The sequence below is a fragment of the Bos mutus genome, chromosome 18 (assembly GCF_027580195.1).
Source record: "Bos mutus isolate GX-2022 chromosome 18, NWIPB_WYAK_1.1, whole genome shotgun sequence".
In the NCBI taxonomy this organism is placed as follows: Eukaryota; Metazoa; Chordata; class Mammalia; order Artiodactyla; family Bovidae; genus Bos; species Bos mutus.
The window spans coordinates 3,563,343-3,582,219 of record NC_091634.1 but is presented as its reverse complement, the minus strand read 5'-3'; the positions used below and the strand labels follow the sequence as shown (position 1 = coordinate 3,582,219).

Below are 18,877 nucleotides of genomic sequence, written 5' to 3'. Positions count from 1 at the left end.
ATTAAAGCCTCTCACTGTTTCCACTGTTTCTACCACTGTTTGTCATGAAATGATCTGACCGGTGCCATGATCTTCATTTTTTGAAGGTTGAGTTTGAAGCCAGCTTTTTCTCCCTCTTCTTTCAGTTTCGTCAAGAGACTCCTCAGTCTCTTCACTTTCTACTATAAGGGTGGTGTGCTTTCTGCTATAAGGGTGGTGTCATCTGTATATCTGAGATTATGGATACTTCTCCCTGAAATCTTGATTCCAATTTGTGCTTCATCCAACCCGTTATGTCTCATGATGTACTGTGCATATAAGTTAAATAAGCAGGGTGACAATATACAGCCTTTTCCCCACCTTAACCATGGGCATGATGGCATATGGCCCTGGTGTCTCTCAGATGTTGTTTTCACAAGGTCACCAGCATAGATTCAGTGAAGTGAAGTCCTGGGATTGCATTGAGCGTGGAGCTGGACCCACTGTGGTGCTACGATTCAGCTCATGCTCTGTCTGGCCCAGTTGCCATTTGTAGGAGCCCACAGAGTCTATAGCTGCTAAAGCTATACATGCCATGACTGGGAGAGCCCTGTTTGTTGATTCAGATGCTCTATAGGGGCTGAGGTTACAAAGCTGGTTGTGGGTGTAAGACCATGGCTTGTGTTGCTACAAGGAGAGGTTTCAGCTTTTCTTTATCCCTGGGGTTCAGCTGTCCTTTCAGCTCCATCTGTGCGTGCAGTCAACTCACAGGTATCTTCTCCTGACGCTGCACCAGAGCACAGGAGTCTGCTGATTGTGGAGGAGGTGCATGGGGGGAGGCCGTGTCTGGGGGCTCAAAAGACCTATGTGGGTGGAGTTCTTCATAGTCCCTGCTGAGCAGGGGCTGGTACAAGGGACAAGAGATGAAATGGGCTTCTTCTTTGGGCATCACTCACCAATGGCACTCTGCTCTATAGTCGTTCAGGCTTCCTCCTCAAGCATTGCCGTTTGCAGAGCTCCTCCCTCACTCCCATTCCTTCAGGATGTTTCCTTATAGCCAACCGCAGTCCTCTGCCTCAGTCTGCTTTCCAAACCCCACGTTTCAGCACCCAGCCCTTGTATTCATTGGTGGACATGCCTCTAAGGCTCTATGGGCACGGCAGCGCTCAGCAGCCTGTGTAAAGGTCTCAATCTGTCCTGCTGCCACAGGCTGGTTGTGCTTTTCTCTTCCCACAGAGAATGAGGCTCTCCTTCTGTCCAAACTGAGCTCACCTAGTGAGGGGCTCCCCCAGATATGGAGACCTCTCCTCAGTTTCATCTCCCTGCAGGGTTGCAGGCCCCAACCCACTTCCTCTGCTCTTCCTTTTCCTTTTTCTTTCTCTTGCCCTACCTAGCTCAGCAGGAATCTTTCTTGTCCTTTCAGATTTCCAAGGGCCTCTACTAGTGTTCAGCTGGGCTCCAAGAGAATTGTTCCATTTCTCATTCATTTGTGGAGAGAGAGAGGATCTCCACATCTGCCTAATCCCCTGCATCTAGATCCTTCCGTCTCTATTTTATTTTTAAACTAGCTGTGGTCATCAATTTTCTCTAAATCTTTAAAGATATTCACTGAGAATAGCAGGGAAAGTTACTTATTATTTGGTATCTTTCTGCTATGTCTCTACAAGACACCCAAGATTTGATGCTGAAGAATCCAGTGTTAGAAGATGTATTCCCAAAAGCAAACCTAGGAATATATCAAACATTTCACCTCAGAAACTTAAATTTAATGAAAAACAGGGAATATACAGGGGTATATGAAAGACAGAGAAGATGTTTATATGGACATAAAGAAATGGAGACAGTTACACATAATGCTAATATTACTGCAAAAAGAAATGTGCAACATGAGTCAAACTGGGAAAAACACCAATTTCAGCCTTCAACATCTGCCGAGAAGTGTAAGAGTTTAAGAAAAGATTTCCATCTTTTTTGAAACATACATGTTCTCTGAAAGGAAACATTGAAAATCTGAAAGATAATCTAGTCCCTACTGTAAATACTCATTTAGAAAATACTGAACGTACGCTTCGACCAAACATACATTCAAGCAAGTCTGAACGCCTAAATTTTAATAATGAGGGGGAAAACTCACAATATAATCAATTTGAGGGATCCATGAGCAGGGGATCATTATTCTTCCCCCGACAGATATTTTACGTCCATTCCAAGATGTGTATTGTTGATGATAATGGAAGAGACGTGATCCAACCATCATTGTTCAAAACATACTGTGATATGCTCAAGACACAACAAGTTTCCATGTGCAATAAAATGAGTCAGACCTTAAGGAAGAGCTCCAGCTCCAATAATTACAAGAGTATTTACGGTGGAGTGAGAAGGTATTCAGGCAATGAAACTGGGTATATGGTTGAAGGAGACTCAAACCTTAAGAAACATCAGGGACCTGAATCTTCAAACAAGGACTCTAAAAGTAATACATGTAGAAATATCTTTCATCAAATGTCAGGTTTTTCTCTAGGTAAGAGTACATGTACTGGAGATAGGACTTATAGTGAATATGGTAAGGTTTCTAGTCAGTTTTCAGAACTTATTCAACAGCACACTATTCAGAATTCACAGAAAGAAAACAAGTGTAAGATATGTGGGAAAGTCTTTAGTAAGTCATCCAATCTAAGTAGACATAGGAAAATTCATACAGGAAGGAAACCTTTCAAATGTACAGAATGTAGCAAAGCATTTAACCATCGCTCACATCTTACTCAACATCACCGAATTCATACTGGAGAGAAACCTTATAAATGTACAGAATGTGGCAAAGCCTTTATTGGTTACTCATTTCTAACCTATCATCAGTGAATTCATACTGGGTAGAAGCCTTATAAATGTAAAGAATGTAACAAAGCCTTTAGCTTTTGCTCAGTTCTTACTCGACCTCAGCGAATTCATTCTGGGCAGAGACCTTCTCATTGTACAGAGTGTGGCCTAAGCTTTATTTGTCATTCAAAGTTAATTGTATATCAGCGAGTCCATACTGGGGAGAAACCGTACAAATGTAAAGAATGTGGCAAAGCCTTTATTTCGAGTTTGACCCTTACTCACCATCACCGAATTCATACCAGGGATAGACGTTATACATGTACGGAATGTGGCAAGGCCTTTATTAAGGGTTCTAGTCTTACTCAACATCAGTGAGTGCATACTGGAGAGAGGCCTTATAAACGTACTGAATGTGGCACAGCCTTTAGTTATAGTGGTCATCTCACTAAACATCTGATAACCAGTGGAGAGAAGCCCTAGTAATGGAACAAGTGATGGAAGAGGTTTGCCCTAAACATGCATCAGAAAACACAAGAGTTTATACAAAAACCTTTGGAGATGATGTCACATATATGTAGAAAAGCATTTAATCAAAAGTTAAATCCAAACAAATATCAGAGGTTGCATACTAGAAGACATTTCATCAATCTTGTTTTCAGAAGTTTCTCTGAAGCAGAATGACTGTAGGGAGTACTCCATAGTTAAAACACATAGAAAATGGATATATTAGCATGAATTGTGAGATGAAGGTTGATAGTTACAAAGTGACAATTCTTAGCAATGTATGTGTGCTTGTTAATAATGACATGATTTGAGATTCATTGAAGTGAATGTAATTCAGCACTCAAATAATCCATACTAAGCTTTCTTTCTAGTGTGTTTACAAACATTGGTTTTTGATGGTTTATTAAAGATTAGCCTTTTTATAATGTTTTGCAACCGTTTCTATCTGTTCTCCATTAGAAGATGAAGGATACCATAGTGTAAAATGTACAATGACAATCTAAGTGGAAGTGTTTGTCATTGATGTGAAATATCTGGAGGTTGCCATGATGTAAGTGATCATTTAATCTTTCCATGTATTAAAGTAAGAGAGAAATTGGTTGTAAGGTTTCAATAGAAATATCCTTGATTTGCAAGAAGAACACAATGACAGTTCACTGCAATATTAATGTATCTTTATAATATCAACACAAGTCATGATTATTACTTGACAATGTTGAAATAAAGACAGTGATAACCTAGAAAGGTATTAGAAACCCTTCCTGGAAAAGGCATGGAATTGGTGGATATCATGCTTGCTAAGTGCTTCCTAGGCTTTGTTTGGTAAGCTGTAAAAGTCACAAATCTCACATCATTAATCAAAAAATGAATACAGTTCTCTGTACTTTTGATCTGTATTTAATCATGGATCATACCGTGGATTGTAAAAGGTTTTATTTCAACTATGTGTGAAATTAATACATGGTTATTAATAAAAGTGAATGGCTTTTAGTGTTTCAGTTGATTGTAATGAATGAAATGTTAACCTACCATCAACATCAACCTCGCCCACCTTATTTAAGGTTGTAGTGAAGAGATCACAATGAACTACTTAAAGACAGAAGTTGGTTGTAAGGTTTCAATAGAAATATCCTTGATATGCCATAGAGATGGCATATGTGGAAATTAGTTTACTCACTAGCTTTAAATTTCTCATAACTTCAGATATATTCCATCATTTCTATGTTGTATCTCCTCTCCCATTTTTTGTAACTACTTGGACACTGGGATGGTTCTAATAAGAAAGATGATACAGAGTATTGTTGACAGTTTCCCTGAACTGCTCCATGCTGTTGCTGCCTCAGCATCTGTCTGGGAGCAGGCAGCCAGCAGGTCCCTGAACTCACACCAGCCAGTCCTGTGAGCACCTCCATTAGATGACTCCCTTCCTTGAGACCAGAAGTCTTGCTGAACCCCAGGGTCTACTGCACAGGCCCCGTTCAATCACACTGAGAGAGTCAATTTCCAGGCAGGTTGATAAGGGGTCCCCAAGGAGACAGTGGTCTGATTCTCAAAGAGGAAGAAAGCACAAACTTTTTTTCCCCACTACATTCCTTAGGATTATATAACAAATTATCCTGCTTGAGGACAGTCTCTGGAGAAAAAAAACCTTCTGGCTCATCCTTATCTTAAAATGTAAATTATGGGAGTGGGTCTAGTGAGGTCTTTACAAACTCCAGACATTCTTTTGATTCACTGTAATAATTAAAAGTATATAACTCCAACACTAACAACGGGGGCGCTCTTTCTGCCCTCTTCTGATGTCTATGTCAGAAGCTTTCTCTATCTCTTTTATGCTTTAATAAAACTTTATTACACAAAAGCTCTGAGTGATCAAGCCTCGTCTCTGGCCCCAGATTGAATTCTTCTCCTCCACAGGCCGAGAATCTCAGTGTCTTTCGTGGTTCAGCAGCAACCTTTGAACACCCTCACAGCATTCACCAGAATTCTTGTCTTGGTTTGAATTCGGCAATCCACACTCCACCTAGGGAGCCCAGAGCACTTCACCCAGGGTAACTTCTAAAGGCTGAACCACAAGTACTGGTGTTTTTTCTGCCTGATTCTAGCTTTCACCTCTCTCAGAAATTCCTGTCCTAAATCCTCCCCTACAGAGAGGTCTTACAGGTGTGGTCAGTGTGAGGCTTTGAGATCAGGACTCCTGAACAGTAGTTTGGGGAAGAAACATCAGGAAAAAAACAGGATTTGCTGATGACTCCTTTCATGGCCCTACTGTAGACCTGGAGATTCATAAGTTCTTGGAGTGGGGACCTGACCACCAGGGATTTGTATTCTTTGAAACGGTTCAGAAAGAATCTTTAGCCACGTGGTTTCCATCTGGTTTTCTATCAGGATCATGTGACAAGTGTCAGGAAATGACCTCACTGATGCCCTCCCAACAGAGTTTTGTGTTGGTCCTGGGGGAGCATCAGTGTGGTTTGTAGAAAGTGTTCCAGGAGATTCTAAGCAGAGGCCTGGGTTAAGGACGTGGCTCCTGGTCCATCTGTGAGAGCTGAGCCCTGGCGTCAGTCCAAGGAGAGGCAGCAGGGTTGGTCTAGCTGGATTTAGACCAGGGAAGTCAGTCAGCTCACATCGTCTGGGTGAGGAGAGTGTTAGGAGCTCTCTACAGGGAGAGAACAATCAAGAAATTGGTTCATAGCCTGGTCTCCATGTAGGAATTGATTGTTCCTGAGTCTCTCCTGAGACAGGACAGGAGGTATCGGTCTTCTCAGCTTTTCAAGGTCTTTCTGTGTGTAGGAGTGGTGGTTGCAGATTAAAGACCTGTGTTGATGCCTTCCAAGGTATTTTCTCAAAACTCAGAAGTGCGTTTGCAGCAAAACATCCCCAGAGAAGACAGAGCAGGAGGAAGAAGAGGAGGAAATGGCAGCTTCTCAGGTAAATATCCTATCTGGGGTCTCGGGCTGTGTCTGCTTTTCCTCCTGAAATGCCCGAATGAGAATATGCAAGCCTTTAGCTCTCTGGTCCTAATTTTTCTTTCCAGCATTTCTCATCATCTTATATTTTCCTCTTTCTTCTTATAATAATGAAGACCAGCCCTTTAGACTGCTTCCTTGTGTCCCAGAGCCTTTTCTCTGTTGTCTACATTCTCACTTTCTATGGAGTATGATGAATTCTCAACATGAATCAGTGACTTCAACTGTTGAAAATATTCCTTTTATGAGAGATCAGCATCGGGAGTCACTCCTATCCTCACTCCCACTGGGATGTGGTTTGGTATTGGGATTTTACGGATGATGGGAAATATAGTGATGACTTAGCACCTGGATGCAATTAAATATTTAAATCAGAGTTTGAAAATGCCGTTATATCTAGAACCAACAGAAGAGATCTGTCCATGGAGTTTTCCGGGCAAGAATTCTGCAGTGGGTTGCCATTTCCTCTTCCTTGGGATTCTCGCCATCCCGAAACTGAAGCCTCATCTCCAGCATTGGCAGGCAGATTCTTTACCACTGAGACAGCTGAGAAGCCCAGTAACTCAACTCAGTGATCCAGAGTTTTTCAGAAAAATTTCAACGGGCATTGTACAGGGACTTGTTGTTAGAGAACTATGGCAACCTGGCTTTCTTGGGTGAGGACAACTTCCTTCCAGAATCCCTTATCTACCTACTGGGTTTTGGTTCCATCATTTCTAGAATGTTTCTGAGATTTTCTGCTTCCCACAATAGTTTGAAATCTCTCCTTTCTAAGGGAAATGGGTATGTATCAGTTTAGAAAGAAAGGTTTCAGGATAATTCATTATGCTTGCAACCTTTTTTTCTTCCTTGATGTACTCTGCCTCCTTCTGTGAGAATCAATTCATAGGCAGGTTGATAAGAAGTCAGGGATCCCCGAGGAGGAGAAGGGGGATTTGGGACTCTTGAAGAGGAGATAGGGGTCTGGAATTCTCAAGGAGGAGGAAAGGACAAACACCTTTTTTCCCTCTACATCCCTTGGTCTTAGACACATAAAATGACTTTTTAATGTCTTCATGTGTCTTAGACACATGACTTCTTCTTTAAGCCCAGATATAATGATTAAACAACAAAAAAACTAGGTTTAAACTCTGTACTAGGGGTTGTATGGAGAAGGCAATGGCAACCCACTCCAGTACTCTTGCCTGGAAAATCCCATGGGTGGAGGAGCCTTGGTAGGCTGCATTACATGGGGTCGCTAGGTCAGATACGACTAAGCGACTTCATTTTCACTGTTCTCTTTCATACATTGGAGAAGAATCTGACAACCCACTCCAGTGTTCTTGCTTGGAGAATCCCAGGGACGGGAGAGCCTGGTGGGCTGCCGTCTATGAGGACACACAGAGCTGGACACGACTGAAGCGACTTAGCAGCAGTAGCAGCAGGGATTGTATAACAACAATGTATCCTGGTTGAGGACACTTTCTCCTTCCTTAAAACTTACTGACTAATCCTTATATCTTAGAATTTATACTATGGGAGTGGGTCTGGTTCAGTTCAGTTCAGTTGCTCAGTCCTGTCTGACTATTTGTGACCCCATGGACCGCAGCACACCAGACCTGCCTGTCCATCTCCAACTCCTGGAGTTTACTCAAACTCATGTCCATTGAGTCGGTGATGCCATCCAACCATCTCATCCTCTATCGTTCCCTTCTCCTCCCACCTTCAGTCTTTCGCAGCATCAGGATCTTTTCAAATGAGTCACCTCTTCGCATCAGCTGGCCAAAGTATTGGAGTTTCAGCTTCAGCATCAATCCTTCCAAACAATATTCAGAACTGATTTCCTTTAGCATGGACTGGTTGGATCTCCTTACAGTCCAAGGGACTTCCAAAAGTCTTCTCCAACACCACAGTTCAAAACCATCAATTCTTCTGTGTTCAGCTTTCCTTGTGGTCCAACTCTCACTTCCTTACATGACCACTGGAAAAACCATATATTTGACTAGACGGACCTTTGTTGGCAAAGTAATGTCTCTGCTTTTTAATATGCTGTCTAGGTTGGTCATAACTTTTCTTCCAAGGAGCAAGCATCTTTTAATTTCATTGCTGCAGTCACCATCTGCAGTGATTTTGGAGCTCCCCCCCCCCCAAAAAAAAAAAATAAATAAAGTCTATCAACGCTTAGATTGTTTCCCCATCTATTTGCCAAGAAGTGACGTGACCAGATGCCATGATCTTAGTTTTCTGAATGTTGATTTTAAGCCAACTTTTTCACTCTCATCTTTCAGTTTCTTTTTTTCTTTTTTTTCCTAGAAAGAAGAACCTTTATTTACATTGAGTTGAGCTCTTCTTCCAAGAAATAAAAGAGCATGTCTTATATTTATTTTGTCCTGAATTCTTTTCTTAATTTAAGTATAGTTGATGTACAATGTTACATTAATTTCAGGTATATACCATAGTGATTCAGTATTTTTACAGATTATACTCCATTAAAAGTTATCACAAGATAATGGGTATAATTCCCTGTGCTATAGAATATATCCTTGTTACCTATCTCTTTTATGCATAGTAATTTTTTAAATTTTATTTATTTTAATTGGAGGCTAATTACTTTACAATATTATAGTGGTTTCCTCTTTCAGTTTCATCAAGAGACTCTTAAGTTCTTCTTCGCTTTCTGCCATAAGGGAGGTGTCATCTGCATATCTGAGGTTATGGATATTTCTCCTGGCAATCTTGACTCCAGCTTGTGCTTCATCCAGCCCAGCATTTTTCATGATGTACTGTGCATATAAGTTAAATAAGCAGGGTGAAAATATACAGCCTTGAGTAGTCCTTTCCCAATTTGGAACCAGTGTGTTGCCCCATGTCCAGTTCTAACTTGCTTCTTGACCTGCATTCAGATTTCTCAGGAGGCAGGTCAGGTGGTCTGGTGTTCCCATCTCCTGAAGAATTTTCCACAGTTTGTTGTGATCCACACGGTCATAGGCTTTGGCATAGTCAATAAAGGGGTCTGGGTCTGGTAGGATCTTTCTATTGTTAAGTTCTAATCCTGTTATCCTCAAACGTAAATTGTCAGAGTGGGTCTGTTAAAATTTTTACAACCTTGAGACATTCTTTTGATTTATTGTAATTACTGATTAAAAAGTTTATAGCTTCCTTGCTTAGACTAGCAAGGGGGCACTGTCCGCCCCCTTCTCAGGTCTATGTCAGAAGCTTCTCTGTCCCTTTTTCACTTTAATAAAACTCTGCTACACAAAAGCGCTTGAGTGATCAAGCCTGGTGCCTGGTCCCTGGTCCCGAAGTTAAATCCTCTTGTTTGGAGATCATGAATCTGACACCCTTCACTGTAACCTATCATTGCATTCTAGGTTAGTGGTAATTGTATAAGTGCTGTAGTATTAAATAGGCACACATTTTCTTAATTTCACAGTTACACACTTACCTTGCCTTCGTAGTACTTGATCACTATCTCAGGATCTGATGTTATGTGTTTGTTAGTGTTAAACAGGTGATTTGAATAAAGGTTTTGGGGGAAATAATTTTCTAGGCTGTATTAACCTTCTCCCTTGCATTCTTATCTCAACTGAATACATATTGGATCAGACACTGATGAATCTCTGACAACACAAATATTCCTTTCTCTGATGAACAGGTCTTGTGGTCTCTAAGCTGTACCTGGTCACCTTTCTGGAGCAATTGAACAATCCCAGGAGTATAAGGAGAATGGAGACAACAGCCATATTCCCAGGTATGTATGAATGGATGGAGATGATGACTCAGATAAGAGGTCCAAGGAGCTAGAGGAAGTCATCCTTCGTCAGGTGGTTTTGGAAGATCATCTTCAGTGGAATTGATTTTGGAAAACCTGGGTTTGTGTCCACTGCGGTCATAGAAATGTATCACCTGCCCTAGTCTCTCTTAAATCATTCATAAATTCATCTCCAGTGATTACTTTCCTTCATCACAGTGTGAACTAGAAGCCTCCTCTTGTCTTGTGAGAAACTGCATTCATTGGGTGCTCTTCCATTTCTGGGGTCCTAGGAAAACTGTGCCCATTTTGAGTAACTGTATGACAGTCCTTTTAAAGTTTCTTTGTACCTCTAGCCAAAAATGTGTGAGTGAAGTGGTAGACAAACTCCTAAATTACTAGGAATACTGGGGACAGGTTTTTGTTTTCTGATTTATAACTTCTTATCCAGTGGGAGCTAGAAGGACCTTCTAAATAAATTTCAAACTCAAATACTTTTTTCACCACAGAAAGCAAAACCTCCCGAAAATGAAAGAATGCACATCTCTGGCTGACTTCAAAGTTTCTCTTTTCCTTACATGATCTCATATTAAATATTTTAAATGTATTTGCCCCAATTCTAAAATGCAAAATATTTAATATATTCAATTATCTCATAGAATTTTAAAATAAACTGGCATAAATGCTTACACATTTTCCACCATATTATTAATAGTTGATTCAAGTAATAACAATTTTTAGATTATATAAAGAAATCAGTTTAAAAAGTTCTAATTGGAATATAGCTGTTTTACAATTTTGTACTACTGTACTGCAAAGAGAGTCAATTATACCTACCAGTCAGTTCAGTTCCGTCTCTCAGTCGTGTCCAACTCTTTGGGACCCCATGGACTACAGCATGCCAGACTTCATGATGATTTATTATGATTCTAATTTATTTCGTTCTTGATGTAATCTTCCTGCTTCCTCTAAGTTAGTGCTAATTCTGTACGTTCTGTGGTATAAAATGATGCTACCTTCCTCTTCAAATCAAATTTCCACTACTTACTTTTGCCTTGTAGCACATGACCAGAATTTCAGAATTTGACTTTTATGTAGTAAGTGTTGTATGCTGCTGCTGCTGCTAAGTCACTTCAGTCGTGACTGACTTTGTGCGACCCCACAGATAGCAGTCCACCAGGCTCCCCCATCCCTGGGATTCTCCAGGCAAGAACACTGGAGTGGGTTGCCATTTCCTTCTCCAGTGCATGAAAAGTGAAAGTGAAGTAGCTCATTGTGTCCAACTCTCCACGACCCCATGGACTTTAGCCTACCTGGCTCCCCTGTCCGTGGGAATCTCCTGGCAAGAATACTGGATTGTGTTGCTATTTTCTTCTCCCTACCATTGTATAGGTGCTTTCAATAAAGTATTTGAGAAAATCACTTTCTAGGCTGTCTTAACATTCTATCATACATTCTCTCATCACCTAGATACATACTAGATTGGAAAGTAAAGAATCTCTAGCAAAACATATATTCCTTTCTCTGATGAACAGGCCTTGTGGTTTCTAAGCTGGACCTTGTCACTTTTCTGGAGCAAATGAAGGAGCCCAGGAATATAAGGACAATGAAGACAGTGGCCGTATACCCAGGTATGTGTGAATGGATGGAGCCGATGACTCAGGTGAGAGGTCCAAGTGTCAGTGAGGAAGTCATTCTTTGCAATGTGGTTTTGGAAGATCTCCTTCATTGGAAATCATTTTGGAGAAGTCTGGATTTATTTCTGTTGCTGTCATAGACAGCTGTCAGCTGCCCTATTCTGTCTGTTAAACCATCATGAATTTTTCCGTGTTGATCACCTTTCTCTTTCACAATGAGAACTAAAATGCCCTTCTTGGATTATGACAACTTGCATGAATTGGTTGCTGTTTCATTTCTTGAGGGCCCTAATAAAACTGTGCACATTTATGAGTAAATATGATGCTCCTTTTAAAGTTTGTTTCTACCTCTAGACAGAAGTGTGTGGTTATAGACAAACTGCGAAGGTTCTAGGAGTACTGGGGACAGATTTTTGTTTTTCTGATCTATAATTCCTAAAACACTGGAAGCTACAGATATGACTTGACAAATTTTAGACTCAAGTCACTTCTTTGCTGTATAAAGCAAAACCTCCCTAAAATGGGCTTCCTGGTGGCTCAGAGATAAAGAATTTGCCTGCATTGCAGGAGACCTGGCTTTAATCCCAGCACTGGGAATATCCCCTGGAGAAGGGAATGGCAACCCACTCCAATATTCTTCCTTGGAAAATTCCGTGGAGAGAGGAGCCTGGAAGTCTGCAGTCCATGAGGTCACAAACAGTTGGATGTGACTGAGGGACTAACACTTTCACTTTCTTTTCCCTAAAATGGGAGAATGCAAATCTCAGAGTTACTTCCAAGTTTCACTTTTCTTTATATGAACTCATGTTAAATATCTTAAGTGCATTTGCCCTAATTCTTCAATGCTAAAGTACTTTAATATATTCAGTTAACTCAAAGAGTTTTTAAATAAATTCTCGTGAGATCCTAGAAAATTCTCCACTATATTTTTAATTGTTGTTTCTCACTCTTAAGATTTTTAGATTATATGAAGCCATCTTTTTTAAAAAGTTCTTACTGGAATATAACTGTTTTACAATGTTGTCCTGCTGTACATCAAAGAGAATCAGTCATATGTATATATATTTCAACTCTCTTTTAGATTTCCTTGCAGTTAGGACTCCACACAGCATTGGTAGACTTCCCTAGGTTCTCACCATATTTTCAGAGTCTCATGTCTTAAGTACTGCTGCATTATTAAGGTTATCTTGTTTGTTATCAGCTTCCCCTGCCTTTATCCTATATGTCCTATCTTTCTGATTTGTTGTATGTCAATATCATTTATGATTTTTACATTCAAATATCCAATAGAATATGCTCAAATAAGAACAGAGGTGGGAAGAAGTGGATTAAAGAAACATTAGGCACCTACTGTTTGTCAAAATGTTTGTTGCCAGCACAAGCTGGAATCAAGATTGCCAAGAGAAATATCAATAAGCTTAGATATGTAGATGACACCGCCATTATGGCAGAAAGTGAAGAGGAACTGAAGAGCCTGTTAATGAAGGTGAAAGACGAGAGTGAAAAAACTGGCTTAAAACTCACCATTCAAAAAAGTAAGATCCTGGCCTCTGAAAAAGCTGGCTTAAAACTCACCATTCAAAAAAGTAAGATCGTGGCCTCTGATCCCATCTTTTCCTGGCAAATAGATGGCAAAACAATGGAATCAGTGAGAGAGTTCCTTTTCCTGGGCTCCAGAATCACTGCAAGTGGTGACTGCAGTCATGAAATGAAAAGATACTAGCTCCTTGGAAGAAAAACTTTGACCAACCTAGACAGTGTATTAAAAAGCATAGACATTACTGACAAAGGTCCATATATTTAAGGTACGTATTTTTCAGTAGTCATGTATGAATGTAAGAGTTAAACCATAAAGAAAGCTGAGCACTAAAGAATTGATGCTTGTAAATTGTGTTGTTGGAGAAGACTCTCAAGAGTCCCTTCGACTGCAAGCAGATGCAACCAGTCAATGCAAAAGGACATCAGTCCTGAATATTCATTGGAAGGACTGATGCTGAAGCTGAAGCTCCAATACTTTGGCCACCAGATGCAAAGAAGTGACTCATTGGAAAAATCGGTAATGCTGGGAGAGACTGAAGGCAGGAGGAGAAGGGGATGACAGAGGATGAGATGGTTGGATGGCATCACCGAATCAATGAACATGCGTTTGAGCAAGGTCCGGGAGTTGGCGATGGACAGGGAAGCCTGGCATGCTGCAGTCCACGGGGTCACTAAGAGTTGGACATGACTGAACAGAGACGGGGGAGGCTGGTGGGCTGCCGTCTATGGGGTCGCACAGAGTTGGACACGACTGAAGCGACTTAGCAGCAGCAGCAGCAGAGCGACTGAACTGAATTGAAGGGTAAAGTTAATCATTATACTGACTAATATCGCCTCTTCATATATTGGTTCCTGTAGGCTTTTATCTTGTTCCTTCGTCTACAGCATATTTCTTTGTATAATCATTTTGTGCAATTTTCTATGTTTGTGTTCTGTGTTATTCAAGCTGCAGATTCCTAGTTTTTCCTTCTGGTGTCTGTCCCCTGGAGTGTGAGGTTGGTCCACACTTGTGTCCTTATCCCCTTGATAGGGGGTGTGATTGCTGTTATTGTGCCCTGGACATTGAGGGGAGTTTCCCATTGCTCTCTGTTTGTCACTACCCTGTCAGGGGTGGAGTCTGCTCCCTGGTTTGTGGAATAGAGCCCCCAGATCTGTTTCTTCACTTTGTTTCTGATCTATGGTGGAGGCAGGTGGGATTGGATCATACGCACTGGGAGAGAAGCCACTAAGTATTGCTCCTCTGGGGATGTTCACCTCAGGGAGTGTTCTGTGTGTCATGTTTCATGCCTTGTGTGAGCTCTCATGTGACCCTGGTCTTCACTGCTCCTGGCCCCACCTTAACCATGGGTATCCCGGCACATGGCCTCGATGTCTCTCAGATGCTGTTTTCACCAGGTCACCAGCATAGACCCATTGAAATCAGGACCCAGGATCGCATTCATCATGGAGCTGGATCCAATGTGGTGCTGTGGGGGCAGCTCAGACTCCAGCCTGGCCCCATCCCCTCATGTACGAGCCCACAAAGTCTACAGCTGCGAAAGCTACACCTGCTGTGACGTGGTGGATGGGTGGGGTCCTGCTTCTCCATTCAGATGCTCTTCAGGGGCTGAGGTTACAAACCGGTTGTGGGTATAAAAGCATTGTTTGTGCAGCTGTGAGGAGAGATTTCAGCTTTTCTTCCTTAACCCTGGGGCTAGCTGTGCTTTCAGCTCCGTCTGTGCATGTGCCCTACTCACAGGTGTCTGCTCCAGAGGCTATCCAGAGCACAGGAGTCTGCTGATGGTGGAGGAGGTCCATGGGGGGAGGCCGTGGCTGGGGCTCAGTAGAGCCCACCTGAGTGAGAGCCCTTCCTGGATGCTGGCGAGGCAGGGGCCAGCACAGGGGGAGAGGGGCTACGGTGGGGTTCTTCTTTCGTCATCACTCAGCAATGCAGCTATACTGTATTGTGGTTCAGCCTTCTGCCACAACATCCCCATTTATAGAGCTCCTCCCTCCCTGCCTTTCCTGCAGGATGTCTCCTCACGGACCACAGCAGTCCTCTGCCTGGGTCTGCTCTCCAGATGCCACATTTCAGCACCCAGCCCTTGTCTGCAGCAGTGGACACCCTCTCAGGCTGGGTGGGCAGGGCAGGGGTCAGTACACTGTGTACAGGTCTCGCTCTGTCTTGCTGCCACAGACTGTTGGTGTGTTCTCTTCCCACAGAGAATGAGGCTCCCCTTCTGTCTCAACTGGGCTCCCCCCACTAGTGAGGAGCTTCCCTGGATGTGGAGACCTCTCCTCTCTTCAGATCCCCCAGGGTTTGCAGGTCCCACTCCACTTCCTTTCCTGTTCCTTTTCCTTCTTCTTTCTCCTGTCCTACCTGTCAAAGCAAGAATCTTTCTTGATCTTTTCATTGTCCACAGCTTGTGTTCACCGGGGGCTCTGTGAAAATTCTTCCATTTCTGATGTATTCTTGTTGTGTTTGTGGAGAGAGATGAACTATCTCTGCCTGATCCTCTGGCATCTTGATCTTTCTGTCTCTATTTTATTTTTAAACAAGCAAAGGATTCATCACTTTTCTCTAAATCTTTAACGATATTCACTAAGAATAGTAGGTAAAATAACTTGGTATTTGGTATCTTTCAGCTTTGTCTCCTCATGACACCCAGGATTTGATGCCAAGAATCCAGGGTTAGAAGATGTATTCCCAAAAGCAAACCTAGGAAAATATAAAGTATTTCACCACAGAAATTTACATTTAATGAACAACTGGGAACATACGAGGGCATATGAGAAACACAGAGAGGATGTTTATATGGACACGAAGAGACTGAGAGAGTTATACATAAGACAAACATTCCTGCAAAAAGAAATGAGCAATACAAGTCAAATTGGGGAGAACACCAACTTCAGTCTTCAACATCTAATGAGAACTGTAAGTTTTTAAGAAAAGATTTCCATCCTTTTTTGAAACATACCTGTTCTCTGAAAGGAAACGTGGAAAGCCCAGAAGGTAATCTAATGTCTACTACAAATACTCATTCAAACAATATTCAATATAGGCTTAGATTAAACAAACATTCAAGCATATCTGAACACCAGAAATTTAAAAATGAGGGGGAAAACTCACAATATAATCAATTTGAGGGATCTATGAGCAGGGGGTCATTATTCTTCCCCAACAGATACTTTATGCCCATGCCAAAATGTGTAATGTTGATAATAATGGGAGAGATATAACCGAACCATCATTGTTCAATACATCCCATTATATGGTTAATGTGGAAGAACTTTCAACATGTAATAAAATGAAATGAGTCAACCCTTAAGTAAGAGCTCCAGCCCCAATAATTGCAAGAGTATTTATGATGGAGTGAGAGGGTATTCAGGCAATAAAACTGGGTATAAGGTTGAAAGAGACTCAAAACTTATGAAACATCAGGGACCTGAATCTGCACACAGGGATTCAAAAAGTAATAAATGTAGAAATATCTTTTATCAGATAGCAGGTCTTTCTCTATATGAGTACTCATACTGGAGAGAAGACTTATAATTGTAGTGAATATGATAACATTTCTAATCAGTCTTCAGAACTGGTTCAACATCAGACTATTCAGAAGTCACAGAAAGAAAACAAGTGTAAGATATGTGGGAAAGTCTTTAATAACTCATCCAATCTAAGTAGACATAGGAAAATTCATACAGGAAGGAAACCTTTCAAGTGTACAGAATGTAGCAAAGCATTTATCTGTCACTCACATCTTACTCAACATCAGCGAATTCATACTGGAGAGAAACCTTATAAATGTACAGCATGTGGCAAAGCCTTTAATCAGAACTCAACTCTTACTCAACATCAGCAAATGCATACTGGAGAGAAACCTTATAAATGTAAAGAATGTGACAAAGCCTTTATCCGTTGCTCACATCTTACTCAATATCAGCGAATTCATACTGGCAAGAGACCTTATCATTGTACAGAAAGTGGTCAAACCTTTATTCGAAGTTCAACACTAACTGCACATATTCGAATCCATACTGGGGGGAAACCATACAAATGTAAAGAAGTGGCAAACCTTTATTACAAGTTCAAATCTTACTCAACATCACCCAATTCATATGGGGGAGAGATGTATTAAATGTATGGAATATGGCAAGGCTAAAGGCCTTTATCCCAGAGTTCACTCAGACTCAAGTCAATCGAGTCAGTGATGCCATCCAGCCATCTCATCCTCTGGCGTCCCCTTCTCCTCTTGCCCCCAATCCCTCCCAGCATCAGAGTCTTTTCCAATGAGTCAACTCTTTGCATGAAGTGGCCAAAGTACTGGAGTTTCAGCTTTAGTATCATTCCTTCCAAAGAAATCCCAGGGCTGATCTCCTTCAGAATGGACTGGTTGCATCTCCTTGCAGTCCAAGGGACTCTCAAGAGTCTTCTCCAACAGCACAGTTCAAAAGCATCAATTCTTCGGCGCTCAGCCTTCTTCACAGTCCAACACTCATATCCATACATGACCACAGGAAAAACCATAGCCTTGACTAGACGAACCTTTGTTGGCAAAGTAATGTCTCTGCTTTTGAATATGCTATCTAGGTTGGTCATAACTTTCCTTCCAAGGTGTAAGCGTCTTTTAATTTCATGGCTGCAGGCAAAGCCTTTAGTCATGGTCATCTCACCAAACATCTCAGAACACACGCTGGAGAGTGACGGAACAAGTGATGGAAGAGGTTTGCCCTAAACATACATCAAAAAACAAGAGTTTATACAAGAAACCTGTGGAAATGTTGTAACAAATATGTAGAAAAGTAATCAAAAATCAAATTGAAATATATATCAGAGACTGCATACTAGAAAGTATTTCATCAATCCTCTTTTCTAAATTTTTCTGAAGGAGAATTACTGTAGAGAGCAATCCATAGTTGTAAGCAGATCTCTGGTTACAGTTACTGAGGCTTCCTCCTGTTAGGTAGGTAGAATAGAAAACAGGAGTACAAAATGGCGGTGGAAAAGGAAGAGGAACCAGAGATCAAATCGCCAACATCCGCTGGATCATGGAAAAAGCAAGAGAGTTCCAGAAAAACATCTATTTCTGCTTTATTGACTATGCCAAAGCCTTTGACTGTGTGGATCACAATAAACTGTGGAAAATTCTGAAAGAGATGGGAATACCAAAACACCTGATCTGCCTCTTGAGAAATTTTTATGCAGGTCAGGAAGCAACAGTTAGAACTGGACATGGAACAACAGACTGGTTCCAAATAGGAAAAGGAGTACGTCAAGGCTGTATATTGTCACCCTGTTTATTTAACTTATATGCAGAGTACATCATGAGAAACGCTGGACTGGAAGAAACAAAAGCTGGAATCAAGATTGCCGGGAGAAATATCAATAACCTCAGATATGCAGATGACATCACCCTTATGGCAGAAACTGAAGAGGAACTCAAAAGCCTCTTGATGAAAGTCAAAGTGGAGAGTGAAAAAGTTGGCTTAAAGCTCAACATTCAGAAAACGAAGATCATGGCATCCAGTCCCACCACTTCATGGGAAATAGATGGGGAAACAGTGGAAACAATGTCAGACTTTATTTTTCTGGGCTCCAAAATCACTACAGATGGTGACTGCAGCCACGAAATTAAAAGACAAAAATTATAACAAGCTGTCCAAGACCCGAGAGCTGTGACACGCCGAGGGGGGTTTTAATGTCCGTCACTCCAAATCTTTGTTGTGACGAGACAGAATCG

The 18,877-nt window shown here is 41.4% G+C and overlaps 1 protein-coding gene and 1 pseudogene across 2 annotated transcripts in view; both read left to right on the top strand.

Moving 5' to 3' along the window:
- Positions 1 to 18,877, top strand: part of LOC102270910 (KRAB domain-containing protein 5-like) — an 83,879-nt gene that overhangs the window by 39,316 nt on the left and 25,686 nt on the right. The window lies entirely within an intron of this gene.
- On the top strand, positions 1,845 to 17,348 carry LOC138991780 (zinc finger protein 345-like; annotated as a pseudogene).